We start from the raw sequence: 14,420 nt of genomic DNA, 5'->3' as shown, positions 1-14,420 counted from the left end.
TTAATTCACGTGTTTAAGGATAACAGACACGTGTCATAGCTAATTCTGGATACAGTGGGGTTTTTTTTTGTGGCGGAAGGGAGGGGAGGAGGGGTTGACGTTTTTTTTGGCAGATTTAGTCTAATTCGTGTTCTTGAACTTTTAGAAAATAAATGAAAAATATAAATTCAAAACTCTAATTTTATTTTTTTATATTTTAAATTTCTTATAATATTTTTTTGTGATTTTTTTCTAAATATTTTATTATACATAATGGTTTATGGTCACGTTAAATTTCTAACAAGTAAAATAATAAATAAAGCGATAATATATAAAATTAAACTGATATATATATTATAACAAAAGGAATTATCGACATAATTTACTCTATTATTATCTATATTGTCAATATAAAAATCTATTTTTACAAAACGGATTGTTATATTACCACAATCAATATATGATATAATTGTATGAACGGAATGACATCAGTAGGAAATGAATTGTTATTACCCTTAAATAAATACTATATTTATATTGAATTTACCAAAGATTAATTAAAAAATATATATGAAATAATTATCTATAAAAATAACTTTTTTATTATTTATCCTAAACAAAACGAAACAGAGTATTATACTATATATATCAACGAGCCGCAGAGGACCTGAATTTTCAGAACTCACCACCATTCTTGTATGAAGGCAGTAACCACCACCCACTTATTAGAAAATTTATAATAATAACATTTACGTTCAAATTTAATTTCTTACCTGAAAAAAAAAAACAGAACAAAAGAAAGGAAAACATCGTACCACCACGAAAGGAAATTCCTTTGCTTTGGTTCTTTCCCACGCAAACAACCATTTATTAGATTGAATTCCTCAAAAAAAAAAAAAAGAGGGTACCCCAGCAAGAAATGAGGGCCCACCATTGAGCTCCCATGTCTGGATTATGGATTCTTTCGTCAATGTTATTGCCAAGGATTGAGGTGTGATATTTGCTTGCGAGGGATGGGGTCCAAACCATGGCTATCCCCGGCTCCTACTTATATGACGTTGGAGACTTGTTGGGACACCGATGAGGATGCGCCTGGTCCCAGATGTGGCCACACTCTCACCGCCGTCGCTGCCACTAAGACCCAGGGTCCTAGGCTTATTCTCTTCGGCGGTGCCACCGCCATTGAGGGTGGCGCTTCCGGAATCAGTTAGCATCTCTCTCTGGAACCCTGTTATTTACTTTGGATATGAGTTTTTTTGTTCAATACATTATTCCTCTTTTTTTTAATTTGTGTGTTTAGGATTGGCTGGTGTTACCAATTCAGTGCATTCTTTTGATGTTCTTACCAGAAAGTGGACAAAGTGATCTCCCTGATTCTTTTCCTTCTTTTTTTTTAAGCTTTTTAACTTGATCTGGATATTTTAGATGATATTTTCAACGGTTTTAATTGAATCATGCAGAATAAGACCAGCTGGTGATCCGCCTTCGCCTAGGGCTGCACATGCGGCAGCTGTTGTTGGCACCATGGTCGTGTTTCAGGTGTGTACAATGCAGATTGAACTCTAAAGAATACTGCTTCTGTATATTCTTTTTTATTTATTTTTCTTCTTCTTTATATTGTTATTTGTATATGTTGTGTAGGGTGGGATAGGTCCTGCTGGGCATTCTACGGACGATCTTTATGTGCTTGATCTGACTCATAATAAGTTTAAGTGGCATAGGTGAGTTTAAGTTCAGCGAGTTTTGTCTATTTCTCACTGTAATTTGTTGTTGTTTCATGATAATCTATTTCTTTTTTTTATTTCCCTTTGATGGTTTTCTTTGTTTAGAGTGGTTGTGCAAGGGCAGGGTCCCGGACCGCGCTATGGTCATGTTATGGATTTGGTTTCCCAGAGATATCTTGTCACTGTAAGCGGAAATGATGGTATGAACATTTCATTTCCAGCTTTATCCCATCTATCATGCTGTGTATTTCAATTTTGTAGAAGAGACTAGAATGTATTTTACTTGGAAAATTAGGTACGAAGAAACAGAAATGAAGCTATATGTCTTGATACTTATTCAATTTGTTGATCACTCTTTAGTTTTATAGGCAACATCTTCAATCTCCTAAACCATTTGCAAATGCTGGATGACACATGGTTGTTTTGATATATTCAGTTATATCAGTATTCAGTAAGATTGCGGTTTAGTATCAAGAAGAGTTACATATATTGATTGTTTAGTTATTTGGCAATTGTGATTGAAGCATGGTCAATTCTGTGCACTTTCATGTTTTTCTGGCGATTTTCTCTTGGTCTAGTTTGTTTGGTTGCATTGAAATTTGAGCAACATTGTTTCTTTGATCAGGGAAAAGAGTTCTTTCCGATGCCTGGGCTTTGGATACTGGCCAGAAACCATATGTATGGCAGAAGCTTAATCCTGAAGGAGATAGACCTTCTGCTAGAATGTCAGTTCCTTTATTGTTAACAACGTACACACGTTATTAGTGCCCGTATATTCCTGCAATCTGTTGTACAATTATTTATACTCTCTTTGTAGGTATGCAACCGCTAGTGCTCGCTCAGATGGTTTGTTTTTGCTTTGTGGTGGAAGAGACTCTTCTGGGGCGGTACGTTTTGCCCTCATGTAATATCATGCTTTATGCCTACTCATCGTGCAGTTTGCATGAACTGTCGAAGTTAAATGTTATTCTGATTTCTGAATTGAGCATACTTCATTAATGTGTGCTAAATGTTTAGCATAAGCTGTGATGTTTTAGTTTTCTTACTTTGAATTATATATACCCATGTCACCGTTAATTGAATGGTCTATTTTGAGCTCTAATACTATCTTTCTATACAAAACTATAGATAGGCACTAAATAGTTTTTCTACGGGGTGAGTGGGCTTTCAGTCTGGGAGCTGTTTTTGACTTTATAGACTATTTATGTACCTCTACAGCCTATGGCAGATGCATATGGACTGCTTATGCATAGGAATGGTCAGTGGGAGTGGACTCTTGCACCTGGAGTGTGTCCTTCACCAAGGTATCAACATGCTGCGGTAAGTAGATGCCACGGCTATTGGACATAGCGGTTATGAACATAAAACACAAGTTTTATGGGCCTTGTGATACGTGCCAATTGTGAGGTATGGACCTGAATCCCAGATAGGAACAATATGGCGTTCCTTGTGGGATTTATATGGACCTAGGCTCTCACCTCAATAGCTGGTTTTTGGGGTGTGGTTCTCCGAAGGTCCATTACACCTTCCAACCTTCTTTTTACATTATAAATAGCCAACACCATATTTGCATGCTACTAGGTTTTTGTTGGTGTGCGATTGCATGTTACCGGGGGTGTTCTTAAGGGAGGACGTGCAGTAGAAGGTGAGGCAGCTATTGCAGGTAAGCCTTTTCTTGTCATCTTGAAATTACTGCCCATATTTTGAGTTGTATGTATCTCTATTTTATTTATATTCACTCTACTTTGTAGTGCTGGATACTGCTGCTGGTGAGTGGTTGGACAGGAATGGACTTGTGACTAATTCACGGAACAGTAAGGGACAATCTGAAAATGATACTTCCTTGGAACTTATGCGTCGTTGTCGCCATGCAGCTGCATCTATTGGTGTTCGAATATACATTCATGGTGGTCTTAGAGGAGGTAAAGATAGTAAAAACTATCTGAACAGTACTATACATGGACTTGTCTCATTAAACTGGTTTTGTTTTTTCTAATTAAGGTGCTAGTAAGGTTTAATTTTTGGACGTTTTACTGCAATTATCAATGCTGTTGTAGTTAGAAAAAGTAGAAGAAATGCATATGGAGAAGGCTTCATGTATAGGCTCTGTTCCTCTAGTTAATTTTTGGATTGCCATACAACAAAGAACCTAAGAGGCTACTGATATTTGTTGCTTTTGATTGGAATACATTACCTTAACATGTATGAATACAAAGAATCACTTTGTAAGTTAGTGATATCGTTGTGAATTTAATTATTTTTTCGTGCCCTTTGTTTTCATCAGGTTGTTGCAATAATCGGGTTTGAAAAATTATGTTTTTGCTTGGAATCCTTAAAGAATAGTTTCCTTGTGTTTTCTCAGTTCCATTACTGGAGCAATTAGCTTTTGTTGGTTTGCTGCAGAGGGGACTGCTATGGGCAGTATGGGAAATGGAACACAGGAAGACATTGGTCTGTCTTCCTTTGGCTCATGGGTTTTGAGAACTTCATTGTAGATTGATTCTTGGACCAGGGATATGTATGCTTGTCCGAATACTTAAAAGAAATATTTGAATCCACACATTTGTCTCACAGCTATATGACATTTCAACTCTTTTTAGTGAGTGACAATACCCTACCTTGCTTTTGATATCATAAGCAGACTGACAGTTATTAAACTGAATTTTTTTATCCAATCTTATGTGTTCATTTCTTTTTCCTTCTTTTTTGTGGGGAAGGGGTTGTGGAGTGATAACTCTATTAATTTCCTTTTTTTTTGGATGATTATGTAATTAACATTTTAGTTTTCTGCAGATGTGCTGTTAGATGATTTCCTAGTTGCTGAAAATTCACCATTCCAGCCCGACATTAATCCTATGTTAACCCCGACAGACCCTTAAGCTTTTCCAACCCCAGATACAACCAACCTAATTTAAGTTCATTTGAAACAACTTCAGATGATGTTCCAGATTTCCCTTCAGCTGGGGGCATGATGTATGATTTAATATATCTTTCAGTTTCTCTCGTGTATGTGTGCATGCTAATAAAGACAATCTTTCTCTTATAGTATGGACGAATATTCGATGGAGAAGTTGAAGGAGGCTTCTGCTGCTGAAGCTGAGGTAGCAAATGCTGTCTGGCGGGCTTCACAGATTGCATCTTCTTTTCCTGCAGAGGAAACATCTCTATCTGATGAAAACTCACCTTCTGCTGAAACAGATAGTGATAATGAAGCTGATGTTCGCCTTCATTATAGAGCTGTATGTATATTGCAAGTCATATGTCTTGAATGGTTCTGTAGGTGTCCAACCACAGTATTCTAATGGTTTTCTTCCACAGGTCGTGGTTGCTAAAGAGGCTGTGGGGAACCTGGGTGGGATGATTCGACAGCTATCTTTGGATCAATTTGAAAATGAGAGTAGACGGATAATTCCTAATGATCTTTCCTATTCTGGGAAAAAGTTTTGTAGACAGAAATCTCCTCAAGGCTTGCATAAAAAGGCAAGTACATCCGAATTTATTTTCTTTTCATTTTAGCTTTCTTAAACGTAGATTAATTTTATATTTCTCTTTCAGGTTATTTATACACTGCTTAGGCCTCGTAATTGGAGAGCTCCAGCTAATAGGAGGTTCTTCTTGGATTCTTATGAAGTGGGTGAGCTTTGTTATGCTGCTGAACAGATTTTTATGCAAGAACCCTCAGTTCTTCAGTTGAAAGCTCCTATAAAGGTCTTCGGTGACCTTCACGGACAATTTGGTGATTTGATGCGGCTATTTGATGAATATGGATTCCCTTCAACTGGAGGAGATATTACGTAATTTTTATAATTTTTCCTGCTTATTAAAGTTAGATAACTCCTCGTCGTATCTGAAACTTTAGGCCTATAACTATTACTTGCAATGTTATCACTGCTTCTGCAGTTTTTTCCCAATAATTGCTTAATCCTTCTGTTTTATATTTTAGGTACATTGATTATCTGTTTTTAGGAGACTATGTTGATAGAGGACAACACAGCATGGAGACAATTACATTGCTTCTTGCTCTTAAGGTAAGCTTCTGGATCAATGAGCCTTAGTTTGACTATAGATGTAAATCTTATGATATTTCTTAATCGATTCGAGTTTCTTGTTTCTTACATTATGCAGATTGAAAATCCTGACAATGTTCACTTGATTCGTGGAAACCATGAGGCTTCTGACATAAATGCACTCTTCGGTTTCCGTATTGAATGCATTGAGAGAATGGTCTGAATAAGTGTTCATATGTGGCTTAGTTTCTTTTTCATAGAAAATGTGCTGATTTGTCTACATTTAGGGGGAGAATGATGGTATATGGGCTTGGACACGGTTCAATCAACTATTCAATTGTCTTCCACTTGCTGCTCTTATTGAAAAGAAAATTATCTGCATGCATGGTGGTATAGGAAGATCAATACATTCAGTTGAACAGATAGAGAAACTCGAGAGGCCAATAACAATGGATGTCGGATCCATTGTTTTGATGGACCTGCTATGGTATTCATTTTCTGAATTTATCAGGTCAAATATAAATATTTCTGGAGACTAATTTCCGTTCTCTTTGCCTATTCAGGTCAGATCCAACAGAGAATGATAGCATAGAAGGTTTGAGACCTAATGCCCGAGGCCCCGGTCTCGTCACTTTCGGGGTACACATTCTATTAGATCTATCATGTCATTTTGTATCATGTTATGAATCTTTTATTGAAGACCAAAACTATTCAAGGGATTCAGAGAAACCTATTCCATGAACCGTTTTGTTCAAGTTGCAACAAAACTATGGAATACTGGACCACCTATTTCGAGTTCGTTTGCTTTTATAGTTTGCTTGTCCTTGTTTGAAATTTGTTGTGTTTCAATATCTTATTTTCACACAATGCTTGTAACCCTCTAAACATGTATGGTTGAACTGTTATTATACATGCACATGAACCTTCAATGATCTCAGTTGGCATATGCAGCCTGATCGTGTGATGGACTTCTGTAAGAAAAACAAGCTGCAGCTTATTATAAGGGCCCATGAATGCGTAATGGATGGGTTCGAGCGATTTGCTCATGGTCAATTGATTACTCTTTTTTCTGCAACAAACTATTGCGGTGAGTAAACCACATCAAGCCATATCTTGATGGGTATTTTCGGTTTCCTAATCTGGTTTATGCATTCAGGTACTGCAAACAATGCTGGAGCCATATTAGTAGTTGGTAGAGAATTGGTTGTAGTCCCCAAGTTAATCCATCCTTTGCCCCCTCCCATTCACTCCCCAGAGGCATCGCCAGAACCTGTTGGAGACGATGCATGGATGCAGGTAATCTTTATGAACTTAGGCGCTTATACTGTGCCTTCGAACAGAATGTACATTAATACATTTAATATGATTATATTGCACTACAGGAGTTGAATATTCAAAGACCACCAACACCAACTAGAGGTCGACCTCAACCTGAGGTGGATCGGAACTCCCTTGCATATATATGAATGAAGTCAGAACTTGATAATAACCGTAATCTACGAAAGCCATGATCCGCATCCACAGCTTTCGTGTTTCTGAGCAAAGATTGATTCTTTGCTAAATTGAATTTCAAGAAGTTGAACCACTTCCATACATTATGCATTAATATTCATGTTGGCAGTAGAACATGTAGAAGAAGACGATGACGACAACGATGACAACCTGCAAGTGTAGAAGCACTAGTTTTGAACGGTGATTGTAAGATACATGCATATAGTTTTATTAGTTTCGTCAAAGGGTTGGTATACAGGACACACCTGCAAGTTGTAGAAGTATGGTGTTTACTATAGTTCCTATTAGAAGTCGCCTAGAATACAACTGCAAGTTGTTTGGAATACAGGCCGTCTTCTTCAAACATTATGCATGCACGATAACAAAAATAGTTGATGACGCTCCAGAAGTTGTCGAATGATTCAGATATCTTCAAATTTCATACATACACGATAAGAGAAATAGTTAATGATGCTTCAGAAATCGTCGAATGATTTAGACGTATTTTGAAAGTCGGTTCCATATGGCTTTCAACAAATAACCAACTTGAAAAAAATAATTTTCTTACATCCTACGTGAACAACTTTTCTCTCAATATAGTATTAAAGTAATTTTGCCCTAATATGTTGTTTGTAGATGGAAAAAGGAAAAGAAATACCAATAGATTCGCTCTTATCATCTAATTTCAGAATTACATGAGCCGATAGGCAATCAAAACTTGGGGTGAGCGTTCATAGGCTAGTCAAGTCAAAAAATTTCGAGTTATTTAAGTTGATGAGTCATATTTTATAATTCGGAGTTAATTTGAAATTTTTTTCGAGTCGAGTCAAATTTTCGAGTTTCTATTTAATTTAATTATAAATATTTATAATATTATGACATTATTTAATTTCAATTTAAATGATATTTTATAACCGTATACAATATATATATATTCCTATTTTTTTCATATATAATTTACATATACCATGTAAAGTCGAGGGACTCAACTCAAACTTGAAAATCAACCCACTAATTACTAAAAAAATTGAATTATTCGAGTTGTATTTTATAACTCGATTTAAATTTAAAAAATTTTTAACTCGAATTTATAAAATTACAACTCGAATTCAATTTGAGTGGAATTGAAAAAATCAGTTTTTTTAATCAAAACACACATGCTTTTTATTTATTTGACTTTATGAAACCATTAAACCCTCTACTGGACACCCACCGCTGCTTACCAAAACAAGTTGTCTTTTCACACATATCAGCGTTCCACATACTGAATTCTTTCAACCCACTTCTAAGTAAATTCTAATATAACACTAAATCAGTGGGTATATTACATCCTAACCACCAATCAACTTGATTTAAAATTAGCCCTTCATTTATCCGATTAAATAAAATAAAAACTTTGGTCAAAGGTGATGAACACTGAAGAAGAGAACCATAAGCCGACACGTAAATAAATACACATCGAGAGTGTTAGGTAATGCACTTTTTTAGAGATATTTTAATCATGGTTTATAAATGTTTCAACCTACAATATTTTATACATTATCATCATCAAAATGCTTTAAACATATTTTCAAGTATATCAAGTTTGGTACGCAACCTGCCAACCTCCAACTCTACTTCTCTACTTTTCCAAACACCGTTCATTTCTTTATTTTCTATGCTTGCAAAGCTCCAACACTATCCATTTTGCCCTTGCAAAGCACATATATTATTATTCGTTAATTATTTATAAAAAAAACATGTATCTTGGATTTCTAAATTTCTAATTAATTAAAATGGAAAAAAAATATTGAAACCGTTTTAAAAATCATAATTTTTAAATTATTATAAAATAATAATTAAAATCAGTCAAAAAACAATTATATTATTTTAATTGTGATATAGAAAAGGGAGGGGGTTAAAATGTGAAGAAAGATGAGTTGGTTTTGATTGCAGAATAAGTGGCACTGGTCATGCGAGCACATGCTATTTATTACTTTTTAATAAACATATCGTAATAATTTTTGGTGAAGCTTTTAGATAATTTCAATGTTTGACAGCGTTGAGGCTGCCCTTCAGTGAATGAGCATTTGGCGAATAGTTTTATGTATTATTTATTAATGAATTAAATAATAATAAATTAAAAAATTACAATATATTTATTATATTTTTCGATTAAAATAAATTGGTTTAACTGATCTTTGATAGTTCATCCTTTTAAATCGATAATAGAACGATTGTTGATCTTTTTTTTTTTTTGTGAGAAAGAATTTATCGTAAAAGAATAAGATATTATGCGGAGACTATAGATATCATGACCTTTCTCTAATCATAATTGAGATATATTTATAGTAACTATGGTTGATTGTGTTAGAATAATATAACTATTATTATTTATAGACTAATAAATGAAATATATCTTATAATCAAATTGCAAAATTTAACTTTAAAAGAGGTGGGTGTGTCAGAATTTTGTTATGTATTATAATAAACTCGGAAGTTGTAATATATTTATATTGAAGAATATAATTTCTTTGAAAACTTAGATAAATAGATGAAATTATCATAAAATCTTTAGGGACAGTACTTGACGTTCTCTCTAAAAATATAACAATGATACACCAAATTATACATTATTAATACTTTTAATATATTTTAATTTATCTACTCTAAATAATAATTATTAATGAATAAAAATAAATGAATTATATGGAGGGAATTGAATATCCTCCTAGTTCTGTTGACCTAACGCAGAAGCGGCCGAAACGGAGGTGGGCCGCTATTTAATTTACATTGGACCCCACAATAATAAAAGCTCCCACATAAAACAAACAAAAATCAACAACTTTAAATGTAATTACTTTATTTTTAAAAAAAATAAAGTAGTCGATTACAAAGCAACACGTGGACATATGGTTTGGTAGGGTGTGTGATGGCACATGTTTATAGTTTTTTTTTTCATTTTTAATATTAACGTTTTATTTTTTTAGATAATTATCGATTCAGCCTTAATTTAATTATTAATATTTACAAAATACAAATTAAAAAATATTTTAAATCGTTTAAACGTATAATATTTATAAGGGTAAAGTATAGTAATGGTCACTAAACTTTTCTAAAGCTTTCATTTAGGTCCCCCAACTTTTAAAACTTGCAATACAGTCCCCCAACATTTAGTCCATTTGCAATATGGTCCCCCAATAGTTGTTGGGGACCATATTGCAAATGAACTAAATGTTGAGGGACATATTGTAAAAGACTAAATATTTGGGGATTATATTGTAAGTATTAAAAGTTAAGGGACCTAAATAAAGTTTAACAAAAGTTTAGTGACTATTACTATACTTTACCCATAAATAAATTCGAACAAATACCTATATAAAAACCCTTGTTTCAAAAAATGTCCCCCCCTTTACCCTCCATTTTGTCTCTCCGTCGTTTATAAATTCATAATTTTTTGAAAAATGTTTTGAATCTGTTAGATTCGTATGGAGCACTGATCTGTTTTTTGTTTTGTGTTTACCCTCTGAAAACTCTTAATTCTTTGTAAACGGGTTGAGTTTTGTTAGATTTTTGTGAAACTCGATCTGTTTTCTTTTCTGGTGCTTTCGGAGATTTTTTTTGGGTGAGGAACAGAAAAGACTATGGCAGAACAAGGTGTCTTGGATGGGAGCCAACCAGTGGATCTCTCCAAGCACCCATCTGGCATTGTTCCCACTCTTCAGTAAGTCTCCTTTTAATTTACTCTTGTTTTTGCAATGAAGTTATACAAATGCTTAAGATTTGGTTGAACAGAGTTTTTCGATTGGAAGAACTTTGGGATATGTGTGTTTGAGATTTTGGTGAATGGGATGTTATTTGGTTGACCAGAGCTTGTGAAAATATCTTATTATGGAGACGTGTAGTCATTTAACTCATAGAAAATATGCTTTGAAATGATGAGAAGTTTGTAGATAGGCATTTCTTGAGTAGGCTTGTGTAAGGCAATTTTGAGCTGGGTTTTGATTCTATTGTGCCAAGATGGGGAGTTTATGGGGTATGGTGTGTGAGTTTCTTGTTTCTTTATATGTTAAAAAGAATCTAAAGTGGTTTCTTTTTGAATCTGTCTCAAAGTAGGTTTCTCTTGAAAATTTTAATGATAATGAATTTTGATTTTGTAATGTAATAGTGGAAAAGCTTTAATTTGATATCTTTGGAGTAATATCGTTTTATGTATCGATTGATGTGCTTGATATGATAAAAAAATATAGTTTCTTGGATATCTTTGGATTAGTTTTGTTATGGATGATAAATAAATTGAATTAAATATGATTAAACTAGCTTAGCCTACTGGCCTGCCAGTGTAATTAAGCTCCTCTAGTTTAACCATATATTACGCTTGAGTCTGTTCTTAGTGGAACCAGTTATCCGTATAACTGAAGTTGAAAATTGTTGCATTCAGTAAAATCTCTTTATTAACAATTCAGATTAAGTGATTGACTGAAATTCTGCATCCGATCTTGTATCTTTTCTATGCTTTTAAGGTTTTTAACGATTCAACCAGTAACAAAGTCTGCATCTGTATTGATCTGATGAAAAACACCAAAAGATGGGAAGTCCTTTATCAAGTCTCTTCGATTGGACTGTGCCTGAATCCTATATGGTTTTGGGATTGACCAGTTATATATGGAAATCTTAGAACTAGTTTTACTGTGTTTCAAGGAACATTGTATCAACTGTGAACTTAGATTGCAAGTTGGATCTTAAGCAAGTTGCTTTGCAAGCATGAAATGCTGAGTATAATCCCAAGGTATGCATGGGATGGTTAAATTCTAGTTTTGTTTTTGTTAATTCGTGCAGTTTCTCTTTCCACTGCTAATATTTGGTTACTAACCCTTTTGTTTGTAAAATAACCCTACAAGCGTTTTGCTGCTGTCATTATGAGAATCAGGGAGCCAAAAACCATGGCTTTGATTTTTGCCTCTGGAAAGATGGTACTTCCATTGGAAATTAACATCATATACATTCATTTGGTTGTTGTTTTCAGTATCAAAATCCTTTAGTAAACAACTAGTGTTTGCATCAGTTGCTTGAACGTAGGCGTGTTATCATTGTTCACTTATTGAATTACTAAAACAGTTTCCCTTGTCCTTATAAAAAAAAACAGTTTCCCTTGCTTCTTCAGGTCTGCACTGGTGCTAAAAGTGAACAACAATCTAAACTGGCAGCAAGGAAGGTATTCTTCTTTGAGATTCTTATGCCTTTTATTGTGTTTGTGAACTATGTTAAATGTGAAGTTAGCTGTTTGATATAATATTTACACACACACATGCTTATCATTAGGATAGAAGGACGCAAAATGAAGTCCTATAGTGACATTATTTTTGTGCTTTCAGTACGCCAAATCATCCAAAAGCTTGGGTTTCCTGCTAAGTTTAAGGTTCTTAGACAATTCCTTTTCTCTTGTGCAAACGGTGCTCCTCAAATTGCATGTATAGACTACAGACTAACATCTCTTCCTTTGATGGTGTTTTGCCTGCTCCTTTTTAACCTTTTTTGCTGTGATCGGCATGACTTCAAAATTCAGAACATTGTCTGGTATGTGATGTCAAATTTCCTATCAGACTTGAAGGTCTTGCATACTCTCACGGTGCATTTTCAAGTGGCATTCGATATTTGTTTACATGTTATATAATAATATGGATATGCATGTTTCCTTTCCAGGTATGACTGCCTGGTTGTATGTGCTCTTTTTTGCGTGTGTATTATGCCCATACAAAGTTTGCCTTTTCTTTGTGAGCTCCTTGAGTTTCACATGAGGGCCCTTATGGGTGTTAAGCCGAAGGGATGGAGGTTAAAAATTCTCGGTACAAAGATTTTAAAACATAGATTTGGTTTCTGGTCTGGATGAGTTCTAGATAGTTACTTATGTTTGTTTGCTTATTCAATTTCTGATTCCTTTTGTTTGGTACAAGGATTATGACTCATCTTTGTTGTTGTTTTAATACAGTATGAACCACAACTCTTTCCAGGTCTGATCTATCGAATGAAACAACAAAGATTGTGCTACTCATTTTTGTGTCAGTGAAGATTGTGATCACTGGAGCTAAGGTGATTGCATTTGGGCCTCCGTTCATCCATTCTGTATTCTATGTCCGACTAAATTACTAATTCTCTTTGTTCTAGTGAATTAGGTGAGAGATGAGACATACACGACCTTTGAGAATATATATCCAGTCCTCACAGAATTCAAGAAGAACCAGCAATGGTAGGAAGCTACACCTTGTTCCCTCTCTGAAATGATTGACCAGTATTATATATTTATTTCGAGCTTCACTTTGACTTATCTTTAAACTTGCTTGCAGATATACCTTCGAATGGAACTTTGATTTGATTGGGTTGCCGATAGTAGGTTTTCCTCTACCACTGTTCGGACTTGGATTCGAAGTGTGAATATATGAAGAGTGGAGAGGTTGCTTAAATGCATCATTTAAGTAGTAGTTTGTTAGGACATTTGGGTCCCATGGTTAAAATTGTCCCTTCATCTTTATGTATAATTGTGATGATATTGATATTGCAATTTTGGATGTGATATGAACAAAATTTATTAAAAGAAATCTGACTTGAGGTTGCATTTTTAGCTTGATGAAAATCTTTATTGTTAGTTCGGTGAGAGTGCTATTTTATTCATATTTTAATACACTACTATCCCATTCTTATATTAAATCAATAGATATAAATTAAAGGGTAAAGTATAGTAATGGTCATTGAATTTTTCTAAAGCTTTCATTTAGGTCCTAACTTTTAAAACTTGCAATATAATCCCTCAAAATTTAGTCTATTTCAATATGGTCCCTCAACATTTAGTCCGTTTGCAATATGGTCACTGCCGTAACTGTTGGGGACCATATTGCAAATGGACTAAATGTTGGGGGACCTGAATGAAATCTTTAAAAAAGTTCAGTGACCATTACTATACTTTACCCTATTTATAATTTATAAAAGATAAATCAATGAAATTGAAAAATCTAAATTAAGTGTAAAAGTTTGTATTGATTATTGTATTATTGTACAAGTTTTGATCAAATAACCAATATCGAAGAAGATAAGCTACACGCAACATTCGCGCACGTGTATATATATATATATATATATTAGATTCGTCTCGACTTGATTCGAATAAATTAATTTATTCGAATCAAATTATTTTAGTGTGTTTCTATTTTATTATAATTTAAATGGTTAAAGTAATATATTTATT

General features: G+C 34.1%; 2 pseudogenes; both read left to right on the top strand.

The window, feature by feature from the left end:
* The first annotated feature begins 992 nt into the window (after positions 1–992).
* On the top strand, positions 993–7,458 carry LOC120158455 (annotated as a pseudogene).
* Positions 7,459–10,795: 3,337 nt separating this feature from the next.
* On the top strand, positions 10,796–13,549 carry LOC120158329 (annotated as a pseudogene).
* The last annotated feature ends 871 nt before the right edge of the window (positions 13,550–14,420 follow it).

The sequence above is a fragment of the Hibiscus syriacus genome, unplaced genomic scaffold, assembly GCF_006381635.1.
Source record: "Hibiscus syriacus cultivar Baekdansim isolate YM2019G1 unplaced genomic scaffold, ASM638163v2 tig00111311_pilon, whole genome shotgun sequence".
Taxonomy (NCBI): domain Eukaryota; kingdom Viridiplantae; phylum Streptophyta; class Magnoliopsida; order Malvales; family Malvaceae; genus Hibiscus; species Hibiscus syriacus.
Note: the sequence above shows the minus strand (reverse complement) of the source record. Positions and strands in the feature narration are given on the sequence as shown.